Source organism: Myotis davidii, unplaced genomic scaffold (assembly GCF_000327345.1).
Source record: "Myotis davidii unplaced genomic scaffold, ASM32734v1 scaffold370, whole genome shotgun sequence".
Taxonomy (NCBI): Eukaryota; Metazoa; Chordata; class Mammalia; order Chiroptera; family Vespertilionidae; genus Myotis; species Myotis davidii.
Genome location: NW_006288615.1, coordinates 3,750,438 through 3,763,863, shown reverse-complemented (window position 1 = coordinate 3,763,863; position 13,426 = coordinate 3,750,438). Strand labels below are relative to the sequence as shown.

General features: G+C 44.1%; 1 protein-coding gene across 1 annotated transcript in view; it reads left to right on the top strand.

Annotated features, from left to right (window-relative positions):
* NGEF (neuronal guanine nucleotide exchange factor) overlaps positions 1-13,426 on the top strand; it is an 82,585-nt gene that overhangs the window by 25,730 nt on the left and 43,429 nt on the right. The gene's annotated exons all lie outside the window — the stretch shown is intronic.

Sequence of the window (13,426 nt, the reverse complement as noted above, 5' to 3'; positions counted from 1 at the left end):
TAAATGGCATTTAAATATATAAAATAAATATCAGAACTATAAATCTTTGTTTTACTATGGTTGCAAATATCAAAAAATTTCTATATGTGACATGGCACCAGAGTTAAGTTAGGGTTTTTCAAAATGCTGACACGCCGAGCTCAAAAGGTTCGCCATCACTGTTCTAGTTTCTACTCGGAAATCTGACAAGAGGACTGCCAGAGTTCCAGCCATCACAGCCACAGTTCGGGTGGAGGAGAAAAGGAAAGCCAGGGAAGTGGGGGGAGAAGGAGAGAGGACATTTGCCAGCCTAGTCTGACCTTTTAAGGAGCTTCCCTGAAGCCCACCCAACAATTGGTGCTTATATCTCATTGGCCAAAAGTGGGTCACATGGTGGCCACCTACACCTGCAAGGGAAGCTAGGAAATGTATGCGTTGTTTAAACCAGGTCTGTTTCTGTCCCCTAAAAAATTGGTTCCATAGTAAGAAAGAAAGAAGAATACATGGGAGGTGGCAGCAATCAGGGTGTTACCATGGTAGTGTTCGGGAGGGCTCTCTTTTTGGTTTGCAGATGGTCATCTTATCACTATGTCTTCACATGGCAGACAGAGAAAGAAAGAAGCTCTTTTTTTCTTTATGTGGGTCCCACCCTCATGATCTCATCTAAACCTAATTATCGTCGCATTGAGGGTTTGAATTTGAGAGGGGCGGGGCACAATTTGTCTCTAGCAATGAATTTTTACATACATATACACCCACTGACTATCAACCAGACCAAGACATAGAACACTTCTGTTTTACCCTGAGGCTTCCTAACACCTTTTTCCAGTCAATATCCTACCCTCTCAGACATAACCATCTCCTGACTTTTATCACCATTAAATTAATCTTGCTAGGTCATCAATTTCATATAAATGGGACCATACGGTATGAACTCTATTGTGTCTGACTTATTTACTCAACACAATATTTTTGAGATTCATTAATGGATGTGTGTTCTTTTTATTGCTGAGAAGTATTATCATAATGTGCTTATCCACCCTTCTGTTGATACATATTTGGGTGGTCTTCAGTTTTTGACTATTATAAATAAAGTTGCCATGAACGTATTTAGATGAGTCTTTCTATGGATATATGCACTCATTTCTCTGGGTTTGTACACAGGAGTGGAAGCTCTGGGTTTTATGACAGGTGTATATTTAACTTTACTAGAGACAGGCAAATAATTTCTCAAAATGATTGTACTATTTCATACTCCTACCAGCAAGGTATCAAGGTTGCAGTTGCTACAGATCCTGACCAGTGTTTGGGATTGTTAGTCTTTGTACCTATATCCATTCTAGGATATTGTGTGTCACTGCGGCTTTAATTTGTGTTTCCTTGATGACTAGTGATTTTGAGCACCATTTCATATGTTTATTGGCATTCATGTTCTTTTGTGAAGTTCCCATTTAAGTCTTTTGCCTATTGTTTCTTTATTTTAATTTTCAATATTTCTTATATATCTTGAATATAAGTTCTTGGTCAGATATATATATATAGCAAATGCCTCCTATCAATCTGTAGATTATTTCTTAACTTTTGTGTCTTTTAATGTGCAGAATTTTTAAAATTTTGTTGAAGACTACTTTATCAATGTTTTCCTTTTATTATTTGTTCTTTTCCAACCTATCTAAGAAATATATGGCCCTAGCTGGTTTGGCTCAGTGGATAGAGTGTCAGCCTGTAGACTGAAGGGTCCTGGGTTCGATTCCGGTCAAGGCCACATGCCTGGATTGCAGGCTCGATCCCCAGTAGGGGTGTGTAGGAGGCAGCCGATCAATGATTCTCTCTCATCATTGCTGTTTCTAGCTCACTCTCCCTCTCTCTTCCTCCCTGAAATCAATAAAAATATATATTTAAAATTTTTTATTTTAAAAAGAAATATATGATGACTTCAAGGTTATAAAAATATTCTCCTATGCTTTTCTCACAGAAGTTTATACTTTAGCTTTCCCTTTTAGGTCTGTGGTCCACATGCATAAGATTTGCTCTAATGTCATTTATTAAAAAGAGTTTCCATGCCTCCCAATAAATTGCATTGGTATTATTTTTCAAAAATCCACTGATGCAGACATGTGGGTCTTTCAGACTTCTATTCTGTTTCATTGATCTAATTGTTTTTACTTATGCCTATTTCACACTGCCTTGAATAACTATAGCTTTATGCTAACTCTTAAAATCTGCTAGCGAAACCCTCCTACTTTGTCTTTTTAAAGATTCTGTTGGCTATTTGAAGTCTTTTGCATTTCTATATAAATTTTAGAATCAGTTCGTCAATGTCCAAAGAAAGTCTGTTAGGATTTTGGTTAAGATTACATTGTCACTAGAGATAAATTTGGAGATCAACGACATCTGAATATTGGCACCTTAAATTGTTCAATCTATGAACATATCCTAGCTTTCCATTTAAATTAATCCAGCAATGATTTGTTGTTTTTAGTATAGAGGATTTACACATATTCTAATTACATTTGTTCATAAGTATCTAATGCTTTTGTTCCTATTTTAAAGTCGATGTTTATTCATTTCATTTTCAACTGTTTATAAGTAGGATGCTTAAAAACAATTACTTTTTGCATGGCCACCTAGTATCCTTTGATCTTGATGTTCATTTATTAGTTCTAATTGTTTGTTTATTCCTTTAGATTTACTAATCACACAAACAATCATGCCATCTGTGAATAAAGACAGTTTTAGTCCTTTCTAATCTTCATGCCTTGTATTTTTTTTTCTTGTTTTATTGAACTGGTGAGGACTTCTATTACAATGTTGGATAGAAGTGATGAGAGTAGATATCCTTGTCTCAGTCACTGGTCAATTGCTTTTGATAACAGAGATCAGAAACTTACTCAAATTTGTTCAAGTGAAGGATGCTGAAATCCCACAGAACCCAAGTATAAAAGAAGCCCAGCTTTACAGGTACCAGAGCCACTTTCTCCTATTCTCAGGGCCATGGGGCCCTCTTTATGGATCGCTCTGTTCTGCTCTCCCCAGACCAGCATTTCTCTCTGTCTGTGCACTTGCACATGACCTAGATTGGCAGCCATAGCCAGAGTGACCGTTCAGCTTGGCTCACCACAGCCAATTGGGACTTCTTTCTGTATCTTTTAGAGAAAGAAAAATTCTAAGGAAAAGAATCTGGTTGACCATCCTTTGGTCAAGTGTTTATCTCTGGTCCAATCAGCTAAAAGAAAAGGAGGCAGGATTAATGGGGCCATTACAACTTCATCAGTGAGAGCTGTATTTGGGAGAGTCTTTGAAAAGTATGTGAAGAAGAGCCAGGCAGCCAAAACATATCTCATGTAGTGTCCGGGTCTCCCATATAAGAGAATGACAAAGGGGACTTGGTGGGAACATTAAAAATGGCGGTAGAGTAGGTGGCTGCTGCATGGACATGCTCCTGGGAACCAGCTGGAATTACAACTGAAATATGGAAAGGCTTCCTGAATAATCAATGGAAAACTCACAGGAGAGGACCCTGATATCCAAAGACCGAAGGTGGAGACGCATAGAGACTGGCAGGAGGGACAGAGGCTCAAAAGGGCTGGCTGGACACCCACAGACAGCAACTGAAGTCCGGAGAGATATCTCAGCTGCGGGGAGGAGTGCCACTGAGAACTCTGGGATCTAATCCCCAAGCTGGGCTCCCCAGCAGAGAGCACCAAATCTGAGGAGTGTACCAACATAACATCTAGCTGTGAAAAGCAGTGGGGTGCTATCTGCCAGGGTGTGGCAGCTGAAAGTTCAGGCACCCTCTTGAAGGGCCAACACACAAAAATTCCCTGTGGAGCCACCCACCTTGTGCTCTGGCAGAGGGAAGGTGAAGTGGACTAAAGCTGTGAGAGCAGAATCCAGGACTGGGGACTCAGAGTGATAAAGCTCAGAAGGCAGGCACCACAAGTTGCCTGGGCTGAGTCATTCCCTCACACAGTGGAGGACAACTTTCCCACATAGACAGTAGACACAACCTGTTGGAAAACACCTTGCCCTGAGGCCACTTAAGAGATTAAAAGTAACAATTAGCCTCCAGGCAGAAGCAACCACCCTACTCTGTTGAAAAAACTCTTGATACACCTGAGGATGATTGCCCGGGGGCAATTCAAGTCGAACCCTATTAGTCTGTAGACAGAGGTGGTCTCTGGAGGCTTTGAGTCTCTGCCTGATCCAATTTGTCAGAAACAGCTTTTAATACTGTCCTACACTAGAGATTGAGAGGTGTAGAGGATCTACATAAAACATAGTCACAAACCCAAACAGACAATTAAAATGAGGAGACAAAGAAATAACCCCTAAATGAAAGAACTAGAGAATTCTCCAGAGCTGGAGATCCTGACCAGAACTTGGCTAGAGATCCTGGCTAGGCTGCTGATCAACTGAACGCTGTCTCCGTGTCATTCCTTCTTTGTTTGAAGAAATAATGGCAGAAAACTTCCCTAACCTGGTAAAGGAAAACGTCACACAAGTGAAGGAGGCACAGAGAACCCCAAACAAGAAGAACCCAAACAGACCCATGCCCAGACATCATAATTAAAATGCCAAAAATTAAAGACAAAGAGAGAATCTTAAAGGCAGCAAGAGAGGGAGAAAAATGTTACCTACAAAGAGTTCCCATAGGCTGATACCTGATTTCTCATCAGAAACTATACAGGCCAGAAGGGAATGTCATGAAGTACTCAAGGTAAGAAGAGTACAGGGAGGAAATTAACATTTGTGGAGTGCCTTTATGTACACTATCTCTTTAAATTCTCTTATTGTTATGCCTATTTCACAGATAAGAAAACTAAGACCCAACAAACGTTAGTAACTAGCCTGAGGTTGCACAACTAGTGAGAAAGTAGACCATGAACCCTGAGGCTTCAACTCCTCATCCCATGATCTCCTACACCCCAGGCAGCCCCAGAGGAGGATATTGTCAGAGTAAACTAGGCTGTGAGAAGGAGATGTTCCTGTTAACCTGTTGACTGAGGGCAAAGCCCAGAGGCACAGGGGGCCCCACCCCTAGTCCATTGCCACACTGGTCCCTTACAGGTCCTCTCAAGTCAAGGTTTCTAAGTTGGGTCTCTACTATAGATGCAATTTCACAAATCAGGGTGCTAGTCCCAGAAATTATTTCATATCACAAAAATACCAAATTGAACCCAGCCAGCGTGGCTCAGTGGTTGATCATCGACCTTTATGAATCAGGAAGTCATGGTTCAATTCCCAGTCAAGGCATATGCTCAGGTTGGGGGCTCGATCCCAGTGTGGGGTATGTAGGAAGCAGCCAATCAATGATTCTCTCTCATCATTGATGTTTCTGTCTCTCTCTCCCTCTCCCTTCCTCTCTGAACTTAATAAAATTATAAAATAAATAAACAAAAATACCAAATTGATTATATATATTCTAGAGGCCAAGTGCATGAAATTTGTGCATGGGAGGGGGGTCCCTCAGCCTAGCCTGCACCCTCTTGAAACCCAGAACCCCTCAGGGGATGTCCGACTGCCAGTTTAGGCCTGATCCCGCAGCCTGGATAGGGCCTAAACCGGCAGTCAGATACTCCTCTCACAATCCAGCTGGGGGCTTTTTTACTGTTCACCTGCCTGTCTGATCGCCCCTAACCATTCTGCCTGCCTGATGACCCCTAACTGCCTCTGCCTCAGCCCCTGTCACCATGGCTTCATCTGGAAGGACATCCAGAATGATGTCCAGAACGTTGTTCGGCTGTCTGGTCTAATTAGCATATTATGCTTTTACTAGTATTATTATAGATATATATGAATAAAGAATAGAACTTTAACATGTGCTGTTAAAAATTTGCATTTCTATATAAAATTAAACTGCATTATAAAATTTCACAAGGGGCAATTTTCTGCATAAAGTAAGCAGGCTGATGCTTTTAAAAATATTTTCCCACTGACCTTCAGACTGAAAATACCTTTGTGTTTTCCTGGTGATGCCCTAAAGGAGTTGCAGTTCTTCACTCTTCCAGGCATGGCAGGCCTGCTTTCGGCATGAGAGTCATCCAGGGCTCATACTCAGTGGGGCAGCCAGGTCACAGCTCTGCTCCAGCTGGTCAAGCCAGACCTTCCTGGTTATTAAATATTGTATCTATTATCCCTGGATCCATCTCCAAAATGGCCATTGCCACCAAAGACTCATTCATGTGTGCACTGCATCTTTGAATACTGACTCAGGGCAAGAACCAGTTTCTGTATTGGAAACTATATGTTTTCCTATGGAGATATGCCAGTTCCATGTACCATAACCTCAGGGGCAGCTTATCAGTTGTTCATAAATGTTGGTTTGAATTGTTACTAGGAGAATCTTAGTCTTTACAGTCTGGAAATGCAAGATTGGTTGGGGGCTGCCTCTTTTACTCAAAAAAGCTATTTTTTGGTCCTGCCATCACTCAGCCATTTGAGGCAATACGGGAGCTGAAGAAATGCAGTCCGTCTCTAACCAGCCTCTAGATCTACTGATTCACAGGAAACCACAGGGGAGAGAGGAACGGGTAAGCTGTGCAGATGCCATCAGCAAAATCCAAACAGGATGAATGACTCAATTTCTCATCAAAGTGCAAGGAGAAAACAAGAAAGAGAGGGGGCAATTCACAGAGACTAAAGCAATATCAAGGGCTGCATGCAGACCTTACTTGAATCCTATTTCAGGGAAATTTGAACACGGATCAGTTATTTGATGATGTTAAGAAATTGTTCATTTTAAGAGTGTTAATGATATTATGGCTATTTTTAAGTCCACATCTTTTAAAGATACATTCTAAAATATTTTGTATAAAATGGTATGATGTCTGGGGCTTACTTAAAATAATTCTGGCCCAGGAAGGAGTATGTGGGGAAAGAGATGAAAGAAGACAGGTGGGAGCCTTTTTTTTTTTTTAATTTTATTTTTTATTACAAAGGGTATTACATATGTGTCCATTTTTTTCCCCGCCCTAGACAGTCCCCTAGCCTCCCCTATTCCCCAGTGTCTTATGTCCATTGGTTACAGGTGGGAGCCTTTAATTGTTGAAGTCAGTGAAAAGTATTCGGTGAGTTCATTATACTTTTCTGTCTACTGTAGTGTATGTTTGAAATTTTCCATAATAAAAGTTTAATTTTCATGTTTGTTTGTTTTTAACCATTATTTTAAAAATGAAAAGGCAGACCCTGGCTGGTGTGACTCAGTTGGTTGAGTGTTGTCCCATACACCGAAAGGTTACTGGTTTGATTCCCGGACCTGTCCCAAGTTTCTCTCTTCCTCTCCCTTCCTCTCTCTCCCTAAAATTAATAGAAAACATTTTTTAAAATGAAAAGGCAGGAGCTGAAGTAAAGAGACCCTCAGCCCCTGCCTGCACCCCTCCCCCGCCCCCCCCGCTGTGTCTCCTATTCCAGGAGGTTGGGCAGAATGACCAGTTCCCATCATGGTGGCTCCTCAATGGCAGGATCATACCAAGTTTTGTTTTCTCTTGAGCACTTAGCACATAGCTGATACACTAGAAGCATTCAATATTTGCAAATGATTGATTGATGAATGAATGGGCAGGTGGGTGGGTGGATGGATGGATGGGTAGAATGAATGAATACAAATTCCCTGGGCGGAGGTTGCAACCTGGGAAGTTGAAAACCTCCTGAAGGCACCTGTGCCGACTGGCCAATGGTGGCTCAGGACTGTGCAGAACAGGCTCTTGCAAAGCCAGGACACAGTGTTGCTGGGGTAGGTAAACCTCTCTGCAGCCTCTAACTGGGAGGGGTTTGCCTGCCCAGCTGCCTTTTGGTGATAACTCACTTCCCCACCTCCCGGAGTCAGACAGGAGACCCAGTGCTCTCAGCAATAAAAAAGCAAAGGGAGCATCAAAGATCAGTTTCCTCTCTGGCATTCCTCCACCTGGGCACGGGCAGAGGCGCTGGCAAGGCCTGTCTGGTCTGAGAACCATAAGCCAAGGACACTAGGATGTGGTTCCAGGGCCCAACTCTAGAGGGCACCACTCACATATCCTCTATGTAAAAGGTGCCCCTGGAGTTGGGCTGTGCACACAGCCTGAGCTGCTGTACAGGATTGGCTGTTATTTATACATTGATAGGAAGAATTAATCATTTGTGTGGTTAGCTGTTCTAAAACAAAAATCACTACTCTTGGCTGGTGCTTCACCCCTGCAAACTGGGGGAATACGTTCATTTATGTGTTTATTCATTTAACGAATATTAATTGAGCACTTCTCCTCTTCTGAGAGCTGATTTCTATCAGAAAACTCCTTATTTGGTCACTCAGAGACATTTAGCAACCACGTCCCCTGGAAGCTTCCCAGAAAGCCACAATGTCCTTTAGCCCACTGTTGGCCTTAGTTGTGTGGCTTGAATGCACTCCTGCTTGGTCCCCATCACCCCAGTCATGCTCCATGGCCTTGACTGCACATGTCCTAGCCTAGAGTAAACCCAGAACTGCTCCTCTAGGGAAGACTCTGTCTATGGGCAGATCGCCCCTATGAAAGGGACACGGATACTGAGAATCTTATCCTACTTATTAATTTTTATAAAACGATATAAGTCAACCATTCTCTGGCCCTATTTATTTCTTATGTAATTTCTCATTCACTTATTCATTCACTCAAGTACATGGGTTGTAGGAGCAGCTGTCTCAGACAATCTGTCAATGTCAAGAGGTAGATACACTAACCCCTTTTCAAAGGTAGATTGATCAAGGCAATAGGTCATGTTTCTAAGACTTTCCAGCAAAAAGATGGCAAAGAAAATACAAACACTTAAAATGTTGTTTGGCAAAAAAAAAAAAAAAATGTTGTTTGGCAATCTATATTAATAAAAGAGTAATATGCTAATTAGACTGGGAGACCTTCCGGATGTCCTTCCGGACAAAGCCATGGTGACGGGGCCGAGGCAGAGGCGGTTAGGGGAGATCAGGCCAGCAGGGGAAGGCAGTTGGGGGTGAGCAGCTGGCTTGGGGGGCAGGGCAGTTGGGGGTGAGCAGGCTGGCAGGCAGAGTGGTTAGGAGCCAGCAGTCCCAGATTGCGAGAGGGATGTCCGGCTGCCAGTTTAGGCCCGATCCCATAGGGATTGGCAGTAGGACATCCCCGAGGGGTCCCAGATTGGAGAGGGTGCAGGCTGGGCTGAGGGACTAGTGCACTGGGCTACTAGTGTTAATATAAGAAACATTCAAACCTGTAAAAATTGTTGTGAGTTTATTTGAGCCAAACTATCAACAATTGCCAGGGAGCTGAATCCCAACGAATTAAGATAATGCTCCAGAGAATGGTGGTTTTTCACCTATTTTTATAAATTACCATAAAAAGAGGAGACATAAGTGGGTTCATGAATCCATTGGTTATAGATTAGGGAGGTGGGAGAAAGTAAAGCAAGGAAACCTCTGGGATTGGAAAAAAAGTAAAATGATGCTTCTTTTACCTAAGTGGGCATAGGATCGTTAACAGTCAACATTAAACACAATAACAATGAGGGAATGTGTGGTCTCCACCCTGTGCATTGGTTGTGCCCTGAGGGGTCCAGAAAAGGAAAGTTACAAGTTATCCTGACATTCCAAAGATACATTACCTTAGATGCAAAAGACAAGGGGCGGGCTTAGTTAAAGTAAAGATTGACTTTTGTCAGGGAAGAATCTAATCTACAACCTGACTAGCTGCCATAAACTAGTTTTAGTTCAAAAGTTTTAATTTCAGGCCATCCTTTGTGCTTTCTTTAGGTCCCTGAGTTTGCAAGGCCACCACGCAGCCTTCCTGAGCTAGTCAGGGCAACATGTGGCCCCTTCTCTTCCACAACAAATAACACTATTTCCTCATAGTAACTGACCCCTGAAGTTAACTAATCTACCATTAGAAAAGCATGGCAATCTCAGTGTGACTAATCAATAAAAAGGTACCAGATGCACTTATATGAAGGTGGGAGAAAGCAAAGCAGGGAGTGGATTACGGGACAGTTAACAAGATGATGCGCTCCCTTGAGGGCAGTTATTTCAAAGGTGTTTACCTGGATGCATGGAAACAATGGTCAGGACTTGCTTAGGGCAAATAAACATTTTACTAAAGAAGTTATAGACTTGGCTCATGACTGCCCACCAGGACATGCCCAGTAAGGAATTTAAGATCCAAACACCCTGTGAGGTTACTTTCCAGCACTGGACTTGTCTCTCTCTTTTTTTAAAAAACATATTTTCATTGATTTCACGGAGGAAGGGAGAGGGAGAAAGAGACAGAAACATCAATGATGAGAGGGACTCATTGATCGACTGCCTCCTGCACACCCCACACTGGGGATCAAGCCCACAGCCCGGGCTTGTGACCTTGACTGGACTTGAACCCTTCAGTCCTCAGGCTGACGTTCTATCCACTGAGCCACCCTGGCTAGGACTGGACTTGTCTCTTTTTTCCAGAAACCCCTTTTTCGTCCACGTGGAGAAAGCATGTTCAAGAAAATAAGGTGAATGCCAAGCAGCAAAAACGCTCCTGGAACTTATAAGTATTACCCAACTCTGCAGACTTGTGAGAAATCAATGGATTTCTTACAATTTTTTATTAAAAAAATATTTTTATTGATTTTTACAGAAGAAGGGAGAGAGCGAAACATCCGCTTGGATGCCTCCTGCACATCTCCTCCCGGGGATTGATCCTGCAACTCAGGCATGTGCCCTGACTGGGAATCAAACCAGCAACCCTTTGGTGCACAGAACAATGCCCAATCGACTGAGCCACATCAGCCAGGGCTTTCTATAGTAGCAATTCTTATACTACATGATTCATATATATTGTGCTTAGAGTTTGTATTCATGTTTCAGTTCCATTAGCATTCCTCTGGCCTTCTTTTAAAAATATTTTTTTTTTATTGATTTTAGAGGTGGAGGGAGAGAGAGATAGAAACATCAATGAGGAGAGAGAATCATTGATTAGATGCCTCCTACACGCCCCACACTGGGGATCAAGCTCACAACCTGGGCATGTGCCATGACCGGGATGGAGCCATGACCTCCTGGGTCATAGGTCGACGTTCTACCACTGAGCTCTGGAGCTCTGGCGTTCTTATTAAGGACCTGCCTCAGTCACTGTGGGAAGCGTGCTCCTTCCAGGTCCCTGCTTGAGGTGAGCCCTCTGAAGGGCAGCTGAAGGCTTGAAACCCATTCATCCTTCCATCCTCCCAGGAGTCTGGGTGTTTATCTCTGGACTGCCCCAGGCTCCCACAGGGCTCTGTGCTTGGTCTTTATCATGTTGTGCTTTCGTCCAACTTGCACTCACTGAGCTTCATCTCCCTATCCCGTCTCTGGCTTATGTTAAGAGCTGCCATAAAAAACTCCCACCCAAATGTTCCTGTTACACTGACTATAGTCACGCTCAATACCGTTGAGGATGTCACCCATGGGAGAAATGACTTGTTTCTCATACTGGGTTTCTATTGCATATTGGAAACAAGGGAGGGGAGATGCCGGGAGCCGGTCCATCCTTGCTGTTTCAAGGGACCTGGCATACTGTTCTTAAGATGTTTGCTCACCTTCTTGGCGCTGTGTTTTAACCAAGGTCACCTCTCCGAGAAAGGTTGTTTCCCCAGGTAGGGATTTTCCCCTGAAGTTAGGGAGGGAATAAAACCCCTTCACTAAGTGCCAGGCGGGTAATTAATCTCTTTAACTATGAACAATCCTGCTTAAGCTACATAATCTTTACTCCCTGGAATGGAGATAAGAAACGCCCTAACCTTTGGAATAGAGATTGATAGGATTGGAATCAACTGGTATAAATACAGATGTAACAAGACAACAGGAGTCAGAACCTAGAGAGACAGACCCGAGAGACAGAACTTAGAAGAGACAGAATTTAGAACACAGAACCTACACACAGAACTTAGGAGACAGAACTTAGAAGACAGAACCTACACAGAACCTGGCTACAAAGAACTTCGCTGGAGAGAACATGGCAAAAGATCCTGGACAGAACCTGGCTACAGAACTTGGTTGGAGAACCTAGACAGAACCTGGCTGAAGGACCCGGCTACAGAACCTGGCGACCGAACCTGGCTGGAGAACCTAAACCGAACCTGGCTGGAGAGCCTAGCGAGAGAACATGGCTACAGAACCTGGCTGGAGAACCTGGAGAACGTGGCTGGAGAACCTAGCAAGAAAACATAGACACAGAACTTGGCTGGAGATTGTGGCTAGAGATCCTGGCAAGGCTGCTGATCCACTGAACGCTGTCTCCGTGTCATTCCTTCTTCGCCGACTCCGTCCACACCTTTGGGGCCCCCTGGACCCGCTGGGGCTGGACCCCAGCAGGGAGACACAGGCTACAGAGAAGAAAAGGGGGAGATGTGGCCCCGTGGCGGCACACCAAAGCAGCCAAGCACACAGTACCCTGAGAGGTGGTGTCAGACCTCCCCAGTTCCTTCTTTCTCCCTGGCGTGGGGAGTTAGTGCTGCCAACCTCGAAACCCAACACTACCAATCATGCATCTATAAAACCTCCAAATTCAGATGGACTCTGCGCTGTAGAATAATAGCATGCTCTATTTTGGTCAAGTTTAATTACTGCGGCAGGAGTCAGGCCTTCGCAGGTTGCCAAGAGAAGGCTGGCATGCCTGGACTGGGGAGACAGAGCCAAGAACCTGTGTTTGAGCCAAAGAAATGAGCCGGCTGGATTTGGTACAGGACAGAACATCAGATCCCAGGTGCCTTGTTAGAGAGTCTGCGGTGTCTAAAGACGGTGCCCAGACGTGCCCGGGTGATGAGCCCACTGCAGACAGCTAAAGGGACAGCAGAAGGACCCAGCGAGGGCCCAGTGTCTTTGTCCATGTTGGAGTCTTTGCTTTGGCGGATGTCAAATTCAACAAATGGGACAGGAGCCCTTATTGCTCTCAGCAATTTGCAAGCAAGAAAGCTGAAGGAACATGTGCTAGTCCACCTCCCAGATGGCTCTCAGTGACCCCACCACCAGAACTCACGCCCTCCCGTGGAGTGTGGGCTGGTTTTCATGACCACTTCTAACTGACAATAGATGTGATGGTGTGTGCACAGGAGGCAAGGTCACAAAAGGCAGTGGGCTCCTGTCTCCCATGGATCCCTTGCTCTGGGGAAGCCGTCATCCACGTATGAGGACACTTGGCAGGCAGCCCGAGGAAAGGCCCAGGTGGCGAGAAGATGCGCTTCTTGAGCTGGGCTGCAGCCTCGTGTGGGACCCTGAGCCCGAGCCACAGGACTCCTGACCCGAGGTCACCACGTGAGAGGACAAATGCAGCTATAAGCTGTGAAGTCTCAGGGTCATTTGTTGCACAGTAATAAATAACTAAAACATTGGGAACCTTCTATAAATGTATACACATCAGATGCTGGACAGAATGCTTGGCATCAGGCCCCTCTTATCCCACCTCCCTTTCCCCTGTTCTCATGCCTCCGAGTTTACCTGCCCCACCAACCCTCCCCC